Source organism: Tetrao urogallus (genome assembly GCF_951394365.1).
Source record: "Tetrao urogallus genome assembly, chromosome: Z".
NCBI classification, from domain to species: domain Eukaryota; kingdom Metazoa; phylum Chordata; class Aves; order Galliformes; family Phasianidae; genus Tetrao; species Tetrao urogallus.
Window position 1 is genome coordinate 59,071,530 of NC_136816.1, and position 17,174 is coordinate 59,088,703.

Consider the following 17,174-nt stretch of genomic DNA (forward strand, 5'->3'; position numbering starts at 1 on the left):
AAAGTTGAGAAAAGACAAAATGGATACATAGAAAGCAGTTGCTAGCACAGGAGTAGTGGCAGCAGCAGCAACATCACCATGACTTTATTCAGACTGCATTGGAAGAGTGAAAAGATGCTTCACAAAGCAATAAAATACCCCATAGGTACCATACTAGCTGCAAGAGCCAAATGCCACAATTCAGAATGACAGCAAAAGTGAGATCTGTTAATCCTGGAAAGAAGATATGATGGGCTTTGTACATTTAAGAGCCCCCAAAATTTCAAAGACTTATGATTTCTGTCTTGAAGTCTTCTGAAGACTTCTGGATTTGCAGTTTACTGTCATCTTCTGAATATTGAATTTTATGTAATGAAAATTTTTCTATGCCAGAAAATAGAATTTAAAACATGGTAGCCTGTTGTCATTGTTAACTGGTGTGATGTGATTTTGTTAGCAGGTGTGATAACAGAGCTCTTTATTAGCCATCATTAAATTAAAGACAAGTATTTTTCCCCACGTTGTTGTGTTGAATATGAAGGCAGAAACATATGGACATGCTGAGACAGACACCAATGTACTTAGTGTTTACTATTCTTTGGTTTGTACTCAAAAGTCAGTGCAAGAAAAAATAATGACATTACAGTGCTGGTGTAAGAGCTGAATAGCCCACTTCAATAGGACACCCTTTTCCAATTCTCACTACTCACCCACGCACCTGGCATTCACCAGGCCCACACAGTCAGTATGTCCCACTCCTAATTTTACACAATGGCTAGACATGAAGTTTTTCCATTATGTTCATCTATAATTCAATGACATTTATCTTTACTAACAACTACAGTAGCTGTCTGTTCTCCACAATGGATTACTGCCAATACACAGAATTGAATGACCTTAAAATGTCTCCCTAAATATCTCTCTGCAGTTTCTTTTCCAATGCACAGTTTCCCCATACTCTTTCCTTTCAAACTGTCTACCCATCCCATAATGAAAAATAAACTATTATAAATTTCCTCCTTCTAAAACGATTATCCTACCTACCTCTTTCCTTCCATTTTCCACCTCCAAAGCCCACACCCTTTTCTCCCCCTTTATTTCATCCAGTTGTGTTTATTTCTTATTTTGTCTGCTGGATTCTGAATGCCCATTTAAGAAAACTGACCTGTTCTGTAGCACTTTTGGCATCTCTATTCATTTTGTCCAGCACACCTTCCTGTAGTCACAAGTACTTTTGTATTGTTAATTGCTCCAGTTACTCTCATTTCCATTCAGTTCTTCAATCATGTGCCATGATCTTTGAGCTTCAGTGCCATTATTTCAGCCACTCGAGTTACATTTCACTGCTTTTTCAGCTTCATTTTTTATACGTATAAGTTAAACACAAGGAATGGAACGTTTTGTTCATGCTTGCTAATTAAGGCCACAAGATCTTTCTGACTTGGTAACCTCAATGGTACTTCTGGATAATCCTATGAGATAGCAATATATTTTGGAGCCAGGTTTCTTCCCAAATCCCATCCCAAATCCCCTCTTAAAATAGAAAGAAGTGGGGTAGACTTTGACATCATATTCACTGAAGTGTTAGTGCTCAGATGTGGTCAATGCCTTTAAAAAAGCTCCCTTCCATCAATTGCAATATGTTCCATTTCCACCAGTTTATCTTCCTGGATAGGGCTCAGTGCTGAATAATGAAAAACAAGCAGAAATTCCAAAGGTCATGAAATAAAAGCTTTTTAAATTTTTGCCTCTGTTTAACTTTCTTCCTCTCGCCTTTCACTTCTTCCTTCTTTAATATCTGTATTTACAGCACAGTTCAGACGTGTATGTTAAATATATATATTTATATATCTTAAAGCTACAATCTGTGAACTGAAAAACTTTTCCTTTTAACAAAATAGTCTTTTGAATCTTGCACTGTTTTTCCAGAAGGACATAATTAGCCAAGAAAGAACTAGATTCCTACTTTATTCTCTGTCTTCTTCTAGTGTTTCCTAAAATAATCAGTCTTCACTGGATCAGTGGTTGCAGAAATGATAACATGACGTTATTATCTTAACACAGTTTTATCATGAGATTTCAAAAATACTTGTGATTTTTCATAAACAATTGTATCCTGCAGGAATTCTTAGCTCTATTGCAGCTATTGCTACTTACACACACACACACACACACACGCACGCACGCACATATATTTCTATTTTGGAGCTTATAAGATATTATTAATCAGCTTGCATAGAAATAGTTACACTTCCTATTATTCCACTATAACTGATGCAGACAGGAACTGTGAGCAACTGTGTACAGAAACCAGCATAGTCAGGCTGCTGTCTAGTGCTGGGAGACAAAACTGAAGACTGGTTTTGAAAATGGATACTTCTGAATGTGTACTATTGATCATTTGTTTTATGTTTACGTTTCTAACCCCTCCTCCCTTCCCAAGAGAGGTTGTGCAAAGTAATAAAAGGAAGATAACTCAAACATACAGCCTCTGATATTTCAGTACAACTACTGTATATTGCATTACAGAAGCCTGGAGCCATGACAAAACCTCAAGTTTTCTGTTGGATGTGCTTTCTAATAGAAGAGTATATTGACATTTTTCTCTCAGTAAAGTGGAATTCTCCATGTCACTGTGTAGCTGGGGACAAGTGATGTGTTCAAAAATCTGCACAGGATTCATATTCTAAACACAGAAATTTTTGATGACTGGCTTCAAAATCATAAGTTACCTACAGTAAAGGAGTAGTAATAGAGCAGCTAAAGCGATAGACCTGAAAGATATGTCACCTTTTTGATAAGTAAATGCCCTGGTATCCTCTGCCAAAGGTGTATGGGAAAAATTTCCACTGGCTTTCCTACATATCCCTTTCAAAATGGAAGGCAAGGTGCTGCAAACTCATCTCGACAAGCTGATGGACCTCAGGACTATGTGCATTTAGTGATGAGTAAAGTGGAAAAGAACTCAGTTGAGCTAACTTCCTTTTTTTAGCTCCTCAAGATAAAATCTGCCGTTTTGGAGTTGGTTTAGTTTTCTAAATTAGCCAAAAAGCTTCTAATTCTAGGTCTTCTTGGTCTCATTTGAAAAACAATATACACTCTGACAGGAGGCAACTACATCATGGAGTGAGATCCTTACTGGCTTAACACACTGGGTTGAAAGGTTGTGCCTTCTCACTGCTGTGGAAAAGGTACTCACAGCTTGTGTTCATTAGTAGAGCATTATACTATTTTTTCTGGTCTGTGACTTCCTGATGGGCCTCACCAAACCACCATCAATGTTTTTAACTCCACATAAAAAGAGATATTTGCCAGTGCTGTGTTATAAAACACAATGCTATCTTGTAGTTTAGGCCAGATGCTTTTGGGGAAGATTATGTAAGAGCAACAGGATTTATGGGGATGATAGTGCTTGCTACTTCCAGTTCACGAGTTGTGGATGCTTTCAAAATGCATATTAAATAAAACACAGGGAATTACAGGAAAGAAGGGGGCAGATTCTTTAGTAGGATCTGTTTTGAAAGAAGAAGGGGAAATGACTTCAAGTTTAAAGAGGGTAGATTTATGTTAGATATAAGGAAAATATCTTTTACAGTGAGGGTGGTGAGGCACTGGAATATGTTGCCCAGAGATGTGGCATATGCTCCATCCCTGGAGATTTTCGAGGTAAGGCTCTGGGCAACCTAATCTAGCAGTGGATATCCCTGTTTATTTCAGGGGGTTGGACGAGATGACCTTTGAATGTCCCTTCCAACTCTAAGGATTCTATTATTCTATGATTCTCTGATTCATTGTTTTGGTGATTTCATCTATAGTAACCTAGTCTCATCTCTGAAGCCAAGGAGTCAGAGTCATAGAGCCATAGAATCGTAATATAGCTTGAGTTGGTAGGGACCTTAAAAATCCCTAAATGACTAAAAGATCCCTAAAATACTAAAGATCTTCATTCTAACACCACTGCTATGAGCAGGGCTGCCACCCAGCAAATGACAATGCTCAGGGCCCCATTAAACCTGGCCACAGACATCTCCAGGGAGAGGGCACCCAACTTCTCTAGGCTGGCTGTGCCATTGGCTCACCACCATATGAGTAAAGAATTTCCTACTGGCATCTAACTTAAATCTCCCTTTTTTTTTTTTTAATTTAAAGCCATTTTCTCCTTGTGCTATCACTATCAGGCCATATAAAAAGCCAGTCTACCTCTTCTTTATAAGCTCCCCTCAAGTATTGGAAGGCTGCAGTGAAGTCCTCCAGAGCTATCTCTTATCCAGTCTAAACAATCCCAGCTCCTTCAGTTCCTTTGTAGGAGAGATGTCCCAGCCCTCTAATAATCTTCATGGCTTCTTCTTTACCCCCTCCCATATCAACATCCCTTCTTTGTGCTGGACACAGTACTCCAGGTGGGGCCTGATGAAGGCAGAGCAAAGGACAACCCCCTCCCTTGTCCTGCTGGCCATCTCTCTTTTCATGAAGCCCAGGAAACTGTTGTTCTTTGGGTCTTCAGGTGTACAATATTGGCTCCTGTAAGGCTTTTTGTCTATCAGAGCTCCCAAGACATTCTCTGCAGGTCTGCTCTCAGTGAGTTCTTCCCCCATTCTGTACACATACTGGGGATTGTTCTAGCACAGGTGCAATACCTCGCAATTGGCCTTGTTGAATCTGTTTAGGTTTACATGGGCACATTTGTCAAGCTTGTTCAGATCCCTTTGGATAAAATTCTTCCCTTCATACTAACTACCCAGTTACCATACAAATCATACTTATTATCATATACAAACTTGCTGAAAGTGTACTTAATCCCACTATCTGTGTCATTGATAAAAACATTAAAGAGCCCTGGTCCCAAGATGGACTTATGGGGGACCTCTTGTAACTGACATTCACCTGGTCGTAAAGCTGTGGACCACAAACCTCTGGCTGCAATCATCTAATTAATTCCTTATCCACTGAACAGTCCACCCTTCAGATACACATCTCTCCAACTAGAGAGAAGGACATGATATGGGACATGTAAAAGGCCTTGTAGAAATCCAGAAGATAACATCAGTTCCCCTTCCTTTGAACATCAATTCTGTCACTACAGGAATGGTCTGCCCTTGCTGAAGCCATGAGAGCTGTCTCATATCACCTCCCTTTCTTGCATGTACCATAATATAACTTCCATGAGGATCCATTCTACTATCTTCCCCAGCACAGAGGTGAGGCTCACCAACATTCACATCCCTAGCTAATTCCAGTTCCATCTGCAGCTTGGCTTTCCTGATCCTATTTCTGCGTGTCCAGATGGTTTTGTTTTGTTTTGTTTTATTTTTTTTGTTCTGTTTTGTTCTTGTTTTTGTTCTTAAATTCCAACAGTTTAGGTTTTTGCCCTTGACAATTCAGACCATTAATGTCCTTCCAGCAATTCTTCTTATGAAAGGACCAGTACTTTCCTCTTCATTGGAACACCCCAAGAAACAGCCTACTGTGGCAAAAAATAATCATTGCATTTCTGCTAAAAAAAGATGTTAGATTTGTGTGCATGTATTTCTTCATGCATATCCAGTGTCAGTATTATGAGACAAGGTTTACTACCGTACATCCATGGTAAGAGAACAATTCTTTGACAACATTCTTTTTTCTCTCTCACACATACAGCTAATAGCATCTGATCAATGAGTAGTTTCCAAAACTACATAAATGCCAGAACAGAATGGAACTTCCTGCATCCGCAGCCAAGCTTCAGCTCTTCACACACTTCCTTCTCCCCTTCCCTACCTTACATATCATCTGGCATCTCCTCCTGTATAGAACTACCTCTCGTCTAGTACTTTAAATACATTACACTACGAATACACTGCAGTTCAACATATTTAAAGTACCTGTTCCTCAAAGCTGTTTCAATAAAACAACTGTCTAATTAAAATAGCTATGTGCTACATAATAATCTATTCAGCATATCCCTGTTGCCTGTTTTTAAGAACCAGCAATTTCAAAGGATAAAATTTTCCTTAGGATTTTAAGTTTCAAATTGATGCTCATATTCCTAAAAAAAAAAAAAAAAAAAAAAAAAGACAGAGAGAGCTTTGCTGTAATTCTGGAATTCTGTTGAAAAATTGATGAAAATTAACGTTGCTGTTGTTGCTACCATTGTGGAAGAAGCTAAATAAAAAAACTAATCTGGTAAATGAACTGAATTGTTAATATTAATTTCATCCTAATACATAAATTTATCTATGGAATTTTTTTCTAGTTGTAAACTAAGTTACATTTTATTTTCTTCATTAGGAGAGAAATATCCTTTAAGGAAAATTTGGAATTTGTATAAGAAATATTTCATTCTCCATTTTAAAAATGACTAGAACAATAAAGATTTCAGAAGAATATCCTAAGATGTTGACTTTCCTAAACAATTCAGGCTTAGCAAATCAGCATTTGTTTCAGCAGTTGCAATCCTGATATGTACTGACCGCTGTCACACTGCAGACTGCAATCTTGATGAATAATTTTCCTTTCTCCCTCATCTATCTTGTTTGTGGCTACATACAAATAATCATCAGATTAGCAAGCTGTGTTGCAAATGGAAGGTAAATATTAGTAGCACAATCACCACCACAGGCAGAGTCAGTCTAGTAAGAAAACAACAGCCATTTGTTATTTGTTGACTGTATTCAGATGACTTTTTCCTTCTTGTTTCAAAGTTAAAGTAAGACGAAGTTTGTAGGGAGATGATGTCTTTTACGCAAACTGCTGATGGGTTTTTCTTTGAAAAACCATGAAAACAAAAAAAAAAGTTGAAAACTGAGACCTATCCTTTGTAATTTTAATGCCCTATGTGTCTCTCAGTTTTAAGCTAGGCTTCTATTAGTCCAATCTAAATCTATGGCGATGTCTTGTGTATATTACAGTGAATTGAAAGAGTTTCAGTTCCATCAGAAGGCAGTTACAAACTGCTGAATAAATCTATTTCATGTTTGATTACAAATTTCTTATTAGTAAATTAGTGGCTATTTTCTTGAAAACAACAAAATTCAGAGCAGAAATTTCTTTTTACCCAGTGTTGTCTGAAATATTTCTGTGTCCTTTTTCAACAGGGAGTGATCTGACTGATATTCCAGATTTCTTACAACTAAGTTCAGAGTTTGACTGGTAAGTCACGGCCCTTCTGCTTCTTAGAAAATTCTTTGGCTGTTGTGTTTCACGATCACATTATGAAATACCAATGAAAGTTAACTGCAGTAACAGATTTTCTCCACCTCCAGACCATCATCAGCTATAATGACAACAAACCGATTTCTACTCTCATTTTGAAGAATCATTTTGGTTTTGCATTTTAAAATATTTACAGATGGATGCAACCTGGCTAAGGAGGAACCTTCAGTTAAGTCTAATTGTTTATGTATAGCCCTAACAAGACAAATTTTGATACATTTATCTTCTAGGAGCACCTGGAGACAAAGCTCTAGAGAATATTGTTATCTTAAGGAAGCAGACCAATGGCTAAAATTAGGTGTGCTTAACCTGGCAGCACTTATAACTATCTAGTAGACTAGCTGATCTTAACAATATTGAAGATGACTGTGATATGTCATGAGATTATGACAAGTGTTATGAAGTGGACAGCATCTAAAGCAAGACAAGGCTTTGTTGAAAACATGTTCAGTCATCACCATTTATTTTACAAAAGAATAATTTAAGACAGCGATGTCTAGTGTAAAAATTTGTGAAATGGCAAACCAATGCCATAGGAGTTCAAAAAATCAGTAATCACATGCCAAAGAATAAGTTTGTTGAACCTCATAGAAATCCAGATCTCTTCATACAGCCTACCTGCCCTCAGGCAGATATACTGTTCCTTGGTGTCATCTGCAAACTTACTGAGGGTGCACTCATTTTCCTCCTCCAGGTCATCAATAAAGATATTAAAAAAGACAGGCCCCAGTACTGACCCCTGGCAAACACCACTCGTGACCAGTTGCCAGCTGGATGTGACTCCATTCACCACCACTCTCTGCGCCCAACCATCCAGCCACTTCATTACCAACAAAGAGTGGATCTGTCCAGGCAACAGGCTGCCAGCTTGCCCAGGAGAATACTGTGGGAGACAATGTCAAAGGCTTTAAGATAAAATTAGTAAGGAAATTAGAACAGAAAAATGAACATTTCAGAGATGAACTTTCTAGTGTTTGAAATGCAATAAGGATCACAAGGAATGTAATGTTTCAGCCAGGCAACTCACAAGTGTGTAAGTGGCATCTGATGACAGGATTGAAGTCATTCTACTGCTGAAAATTAAAACTTGTAATTTGTATCTTGGGGTAGTTAGCTTCTTGTATCTGTAACAGAGTCTTGAAAGGAGACTGCATTTCCATATGTGTATTTTGCACTGTATTTTAAATACTTTAATCTTGCCAGCTGTTTACCTGCAGGGGCTAGAGAGATTTACATTTTGCTTCAGTGCATAATTTAGTTTTTGGGGAATGAGGGTAGGCAAGGTTCCTTTCTTTTGAAGCATCAGACAATGGCTGCAGAATGTGAGGGTATTTTGGGGCAGAATTTATGGCATTTTTTTTTTTATATTGTAGAAAACCTTTCTTGGCCCTTGCTCAGTGGTTTAGGAAGATCCTGACTGTCAGGGTATATCAAACTAAGTGCAACATGAAGAATAAGGCAATATTAATAAAAATCATACACACAGTATGGAGTCCTCAAATTCAGCATGTGTTTGTCTTTGTTGACAGAGCCTTTTCTGTTTTGTGCCTTTCTATGTAGTGTCAGATAGTGCGTATTTTCTAGGATGCCCTAGGCACTTTCTCTTAACAAGTGCACCAGTATTGCTAAAGGCCATGTTGGGGACATTTGTGACATCTTTTTTTCCTATTTTACTCTTGCCTATTATCCTCCATGATTATCTTATTTTTTTAATGAAGAATGTTTTTGGTTAGTTACAGAGTATCAGAAATTTTTACATAGCATTTTGAGGTTTCATGGGTAAGTGCACAGTTATAGACTTTCAGGCAGTCAGAGCAGCTACTTTTGTGGACAGTGATAGAATACCTGTATGGGGTTGCCCGTGATTGTTCCTTTAATTTCACATCTAAGATTTTTAAAATGCTTTGAGAAAAACTGAAGTAAGGAAATGTATCTGAATTCCTAAGGCAGTCCCAAATCTCCAAGAAAACACGTCAGTTAAAGAAATAGTTAATTTGATCAGTCATAAGAGGCCTGCTCTGATGGACTGCAGCTATTCCTGTGAAAAGCAGACTAAGTTCCATGTGCTCTGGGACTATGAGTATTTAGAAAAGGTTTGCTGCCCCAGAGAGCACTAAATATAGGCACCTGCTCTATATGTCCTTTATTTGAACAAACTGAGAAAATGCCATTTACAGCAGATACAATTCTTTTTTTTAATGCCTTCTATGCCAGTCTCTGTTTCACTGGTTCATCAGCTGGAAGAGTAAATTCTAGCTTCAGGGGATGCAGGAATAAAATAATCATTTCTCAGTTTCCATTCTAACTTCACCACATGGGCACATTGGCAATATATCAGGACTTGGTCTTTGTACAGCGTTGCTGAAGATAACAATATTAAGAGTTACAGTGTTATATGCCAGATGGCATAAAAAGCATCAGTGCAACTTATCCATCTCTACTTTTGATACTGTTCTGAAATTATTGTAGAATATTGGACAGAGTACCGCAGGGCCCTTGTTCAGCTTTGTCAGATGTCACTGACCACCTGCTATGCTCAGGCCTGACTCTTGGAAACTACAGGCCTCTTCATTTGTTGCTTCCAGATATCAAAGGCCCACTAGGAGCACAAGATTGATCGTGAATGATATATATATGTATTTTGAGAACAACACTAACTCCTACTAAACTACCTCAGCTTTATGTGTTCTTCTGTGCTGATGGCACAGCAGTTCTTCCTAAGATACGAGTAAGATTGGATAGAGCTAAAATAAAAGTGTGTATCACATGTATTATGAATTCCCTGATAAACAACACTCTGGTTGGACAGAACTAATTTTTTATCAGAAAAGGATCAGTCTTGTAAAACCACCATGATCCAGCCTGCTGGAGCTAATATAACATCCACTTGCTGAGCAAAACTGTGATGATTCTTATTTGTTAGTGAGTGAGTAATTTGGAATTACAGCTCTGTTGTGGATAAGATAGTATGGGATGCAGACAGAGTACCCAGCACTTGTTAACAGTATGCAGACATCAAACCAGCTGGGTGCCCTCAGGGAAACATAAGCAGCATTTCAATCTTTATTTAGCTGGATGGTAAGCATCTCTTTCCTATCACTGGATTAGCATCGGCAAGGTACCAACAGAGAAATACACAAACACTCATTCAAAGGAGACCAAATGGTTGTTCTTCCTACAGTTGCTGTTTTATAAAATGTATTTTTGCAACAAATCTTTACCTGTTGTACATCAGAATACTTAATCTGGGGCTGTTACATGGTCCTCACTTGAGTCTTAGGTACCCCCCACATCTCCTCTTCAAAAGCACAGATCAAAGCCAAAGGCCTTTCACTTCTTTCCCTTATAAATCTGTTGAAAGCTTTGTAATAGCAAGGCACTAAATACGTGTGTGTGTACACACACAAACACAGAATACAAAGAACAGTTAATTTGTGGAAGTAATTCAAAGTAAGGAGAAAGAAGTATTGTGTATTTTACTCTTGGACATGACTTCAGTGGCAGAAGATAATTGCTCAGAGTCTGACTGAAGATTAAAGTACACTTCATCAAAATAAGCATACATCCTAGACTTGTCCCGCAGAGAGCAGTGTTTCATAAATGCATAAGCAGGTGGCATGGTGCAAACTCCAAAGATGGGAGTATTTCCAAAAGAAGCTACACAAGTTTTTATGGAGTAAATCTTTATCTGACTGGGGAGAAAATTCTCATTTATCTATCTGTTAACATAGCGTATTTGAGTTAGCAATCCATATGGATGAGTTTTGGGAGAAAATGTGCAGCATTGCTTGCAAAATGTCTTGCTTTTTTACTTTTCCAGCAAAGCCAGTCCTCACAGTCAGGTTGTGAATGTGATTTTAAGATGCGAGTCATTAAAAATTGTTCAATCATGTGCAGTATATGATTGACATGGAAGGCTAGAACTGTTTAAAGGAGAAATTTTGCTTGAAGATTAAGGTAGAATGAAATTATATTGGTTTTCAAGCAGTAGAATTAAAATACTCAGAAAAGGTCCTATATTCACACAGAGAGAATTTAAGAAACAAAACTAGTGAGTCAAAAAGCAGCCCCCCGCCCTCAATTTTACCTCTGATGTTAGAAAGGTAAAGCTCAATAACTGCAGAGTACATACACAGCAATTTTTTTTCAGACTGTAAAAAGCTGTATGGATTACTATTTAATATAAAGAAGCCAAAACTTGATTAGATTCCCCAGGTCTCAGGGAAGCAGGATGGACTAAAATTGCAAATTTTATCATCAATATTACTGCAGGTGAAAGTTGTGAGAACAATTATATACTCTAACAAGATCCTTCCAACAGACATGGTACAGTGTTTCTGACTCTGTACCAGAATGCCAGGTTACAGCATACTACAAAAGCAAAAATTGGCTTCAAGAGAAATGGACACGCCCAATAGCACATGATTAAGTCTTCTTAGATTCAGGCCTATTACTGCCCAAGTAGTTCTATAAAATACAAGCTAGTTTTATTGATTCCTACTGTTGATGTTCTGAAATCCAGAGTTTGCAAATTCTATTGTGCGAGATGGCATTGGAAATTAAACATATTTTCCATTCTAAGCCAAAATTTTGCAGAGATTTGAGAGGCAGTATATTCTGCCTGTGATCTGGCAAAGATAGTCTAAATTAACTAGTAGTGGGTGGGGAAATATTATCCCTGCGGATCATGCCTGGAAATAAACCATGGAGCTTTTGAAGTTTCTTGCAAAGAAAAAAAAGAAAAAAAAAAAGGAAAAAGAACCAGAGAGCTAAAGCAGCTAACAGTCACACCAGCTTCCTAGGAAACATAAAGTCCTGACTGAAGTTCTGGCTCCAAATCAGACCCGCGTCATTCACACAGGAGAGAAGCACCCTAACTAGCTATTGCCAGCTTTCATCTCTTTTTTGGAGCGGTCCTATTCTGTTCACACAATTAGGCATTAATTTGGCCAGAAAAATGGAGTGGAATTCCTTAGTCTAACACTTAGGGAATTTGCCTGGGATGTAGCAGCAGCAGGTGCAAGTCCCTTGACTGTGCCTTCCCAGATAGTACGCTTTCCAGCTATTGGCTCATCTCACACAAGTTCTGTGGTTTTGATCCTAAGTGCCTGAGCTGCAAATTATTTCAAAACTCATGTTCACTTATGCCAGAATTTCCCCACAAATCACAATGATTTCAATGCATCAACATTTCCAAACACTATTTCATTTTTCAGAGAATATTTTGCAAGCTGCCAAGTCTGAGAGCTGTTTATGTTGCTGACAACTCAAACAACAGGACTCTAATAGGTTAAAAATAATTCAAAATGAAGCCTAAAAATAAACTGTTTTTGAGCTACCCTAGTACTAGATTAATGATATGCCACAGATAAGAGATTTAAGTACCTAGACACTGCTAGCAATTCTAATCACAGATGAGACGGTTGGCTACACTCTGCCATTTTATGCCCTCAGGAGACAGCAAAGGTCATTCAAGTGCACAGATGTAGGATGTTCAGCACACTGGCCAAAAAGAAATTCCAAACGCCAGAAAACGTAGCAGCAGGATGGAATACATATAACCACATCACTCGAAGAATGACTATGAGTCTTCAAGGCAGTGCCTATGGAAAAGAATAAAAGGCCCAACAGGCGCCGGTAAGAACTGGATTTTTGTTTCTGTGACACCATTTGTTTTCTATTATGGATATTTGCGTCTTAGGTTAACATTCCTCTGAGATAAGACCTCATACCTGATAACATTCATCCCCAGGCCAGGCCACAGATCTATGTCCCTGGCACCATACAACTATTTCTGTCTGAAATCCAAAGTACTCCCAAGAACCACATCACTTTATCACTTTATCACTTTATCTTTTCTTTTCTTTTCTTTTTTTTTTTTTCTTTTTTTTAATTGAGATCTGGTCAGAAAAAGAAATTGCCAGGAAGAGAAAAATGGATCGTGATCCTAGAAAGACCCTGAGCACGTATGAAAGACCATATGGTAATGATCAAAGTTGAGGAAAAACAAAAAGCTGCCTTCCACCTGCAAAACAGAATTGTCTGAAGATAGTGAAATGGGAATGCTTTGAAGATAAGCCATCATGCACTGTGGGAAAAGGAGGCAAGAAGTGAAACCTGGTTTTGAGACAATTTCCTAAGATGCACTCTGTGATTGGTGAGCAGGGGAGCCAGGTGCTGATTATTTCTACTCTGTTCTAACATGTAAAAGTCAGCAGAAGAAGTGCTAATTACATTTGTTACTGCTTTTCCTCATAACCTTCCTTCCTGTGGATAGAAAGCAGACAGAGGAGAAACTGAACATGATCTCAACTCCTTCTTTGAAAAAAAATATTTCAGGTAGTCAGTCATTCCCCCTTCAGTATTCCTTTATTGCCTTCAGCAGTCTTCTCCTGGAGCGCTTCAAGAAGATAAAGGCTTAAGTTCAAACATGGGCTCTGCAGTTTCTCTATCCTATGTGTCTAAATCAGTCTGAAATCTGAAGGCAGGTACTGATGGAAATCAAGGATGCTATTTTTGAGGTCACAGGAAGAGAATTGAATACACCTAACTCCACTCTTCTATTGCACTCACTGGTAGCATCTATGCCTCCTTCAGAAAGCATGAGGAATCTTGAGACACAGGAGGTAATTCAAGTTTACACTGTGCAAAGTATGGCAAGTTAGATGTAGAGATGTCACTTCAAAAGTTTAACATCCCTCAGTTACATAGTATTGTACTGATCAGAAATTAATCATCTCTCTGACATGAAGAGCAGTACTGACTGATTGAACTGCAGATGCTTACAGTGGAGACGGCAGCTGCTTAACTGGTCTGTTTACAGTCATACAAAAACACAAAGGTGGTTACTGTGGTTCTATCTAGACCACGTGCTGTTTCTGATAGGGAATGAATGCAGGCAGTTGCCTAGGTCTGCAGGGATGCCTGCTGAGTTGCGTACCTTTGAGTATGCACAGCCTCCAACCATTTACGCTTTAGGGATTTCTAAGCTGGAGGTGGCTTCTGTGTGTTTAATAACCTTTAATGATTCCTCCCCACCCTCCCCCAGCTTGTTTAGTCTCTCTTTTGAGACACACAAACATTTAGCATTCACATCACACCCATGGCAGACACAAAGTACTTCTGAAGCTCAGCGCATCTCAGCTCTTCAGATTTTACACTAGCTAAATGGATCAAAACCTACGGGCTCTTAAAGGAATCCAGTGTAAGTAAGTGGGGATATCCACACTGTAGACAGGTGGGTAGTTCTCACATCACCTCACTTAGAAGCAGGTACCATAAGATGCTGGCATGTGCTGTTTAAAACAAATCAGAGTGACGGGCTGCAGCAAAGTTGTTTCCAATTTACTGTTGTTTTAAAATTTGGATTATATCCACAGTGGCATGATCTGCTTTTTCATAGCTTAGTCATTAAAAGTACTTTTGTCTAAGTCATTTAATTTACATAGTTATTACATTTGCCTAAGTGCAAAGTGTGGAAACCCACTACTGCACATTTTCAGTGATGTTCGTGGTGACTCCCTGTTGAGTCAAACATTCCTTTCTCTCTTTGCATTTTGCTTTATATATATCTGCTAAGAGTGGTTGCAAATGGGGAACTATAAGTGTTCAAAGTTAACGTATTTATTTCTAGTGGTAAAGTATCTAATACTTTATTTTATGGTGTTTCAGTGAAGTTCTTTTCTTTAAGAGAGATTTTATGCCAACTGTAATTACAGAATATTTTACATATTTTAAGGTTACCCTTTAGGATGCTGGCTGGTGAAGGAACTTTGCCATGAATGCTCCCAGTAAGCTGAAAATCTGTCTTGTGAAAAACACAGTCAGAAGCCAAAAGCCTCATGACCCATGCAATACATTAATGAATGAGACAGTCTGCAATGCAAAGGGCACTGCAACAGCAACATTTCCCCAGCCGTGTCTTAACACCCAAAAAGATTTCCTCAAGCACTGCGTAGACATCCCGAATGAGGCAATAAAAGCGGTCAGATAGGGGGTGAGAGGGAAAAAACTAAACGCAAATTTCATTTCTGAGCAGCTCTCTATGTAATGTTGACAAAATATCAATTTGGCAACAACTTACCAGACTGTCTGTAAACTAAAATGCTGAAAAATCAAAGCACTGACCAGAAAATGTACTGAAATACGGAAAGAATGTATCAGGGACTGCTTATAATAAGCAATATGTTCAGCTTTAAATTCATAGTATTTCTCAGTTTGATGTTTTACTTTTCCCTTCGCTGGTTAAAGCAGAAGGCAGCAATGACAAACTTGCATCTGATTAGAAAAAATCATCTCAACAGACTGACTACAACTTTGCATACATATTCCTGTAACAGACAATCAAGGCAGGCTAATAGACAACTACTTTACTTTAGAGACATGCAAAAAATGTTCTAGTCTTCCCTACATAATGCGGGCAAATTTAAGTATGTTCCAGTATTTCTAGGTGTTGAGTAAACAATATCTTGATGTTTTCCTAACCACTTTTGATGCAGTATTACAAACAATTGTCCTTACTGAATCAAGTCCCGTGACACCACTGTTTTTCTGGGATTTTTTAGGATGGTAAGCTGTACAAATTTTGTAAAGACTAAAACTTTGTTTAGATGTTTCCACAATATTAGAAAATAATTTTGAATCTGTGGCATCTAGCCACATGTACACATCTGAGCACGATAACCAGTTTTATAAAATCTGATGATTAACTGTAAAAAAAGCCAAGTCTACTTATTTGTTCTTTGCCTCCTAATACCCAGCAGATCTAACTCTCTGAAAAGGCACAAACCAGGACAGACGTTTCTTGCAAACTGACAGACGTACATTCTTCACCCAGCAGTTTGCAGTCACTAGCAAATTTCTAGGTGTATGTTACATCCCCAAATACAACTTGTCACAGTTTTTATCCAGAATAGCCACATGCACTTAGTAGTTCAGATAGATCAACTTTCTCTTGGTCTGCTGTTACCTTTTCTTGTCAGATGTTTTTATCACGTGCTACATGAATTCAATTGTGTGTACACCTCTCACAGACCTATCAGCAGTACCACACGGAGGCCTCACCTGAAGAAACATCTTCACACAGTTTGAGAGGTGCGACACCCCAGGTAACGCACACCACCAAACAGATGCAAGTTTCATCAGTTTTGGTAGCCAGAAAACTCTTAGCTGACAAATTCCAAAACTTCCTGTGTGGAACGATGCTTTGTTTATTTTGAACCTGCATTTTCAATACTTTGTTGCTTTGCTTCTGCAAGAAAAACAGTAAATAACAATGCACTATTTTCTGCATGACTGATGGAGTCTGCTACCATACTCATCCTCAATTTTCTCCCAAAGACTGAAGAGCTAATTCCATTCTACAGACGTGCTCCGGATGGAAAATACTCACACTTGGAAGAATGCTGTTGCCTCTCTGCACTGAAGAGGCTTTTGATGGAGTGCCTGGATCACCTCGTTCACTGACAGACTCCCCTGAAGAGCATGAGTGAGTTATGTGAGTTATTTTTTATATAGTCAAGCTGACTCATTTTTTTTGTATCACACCTGCATAAAGCAGTATATTGACAGACCTCTTGGGGGGAATAAAAAACAAATAATCAACCAAACAGTCTGACATCACATTTGTCCCCTTCTGTTATCCAAGCAGATAAATGGTTTCTAGCAAACTGCTCAGACTACAGGAAATACTTCTGTAACTTCTCATTTGAATTCCTTTGGACCCTTTCAAGATTACTGCCTAGGTTTTGTACTTTCTGTAATGAACTTCTCCAAGAAATTTTCATTCATATTTTCTATGCAGAAAGGCTTCAATATATGTATCTTTCTGTGGTCACTATGATAAATATGAATGTGAAGAATTCTTATTTTAGGTTGAGTTGAAAAAAAAAAAGATCTTTCACAGGATTTAAGAGTAAGATGACAAGCACTTACAAAAAAAAAAAATGCATTGCTATAGTTACTATAGTTTGCTATACAACAACTGCCTAATTTTTCATTTTTTA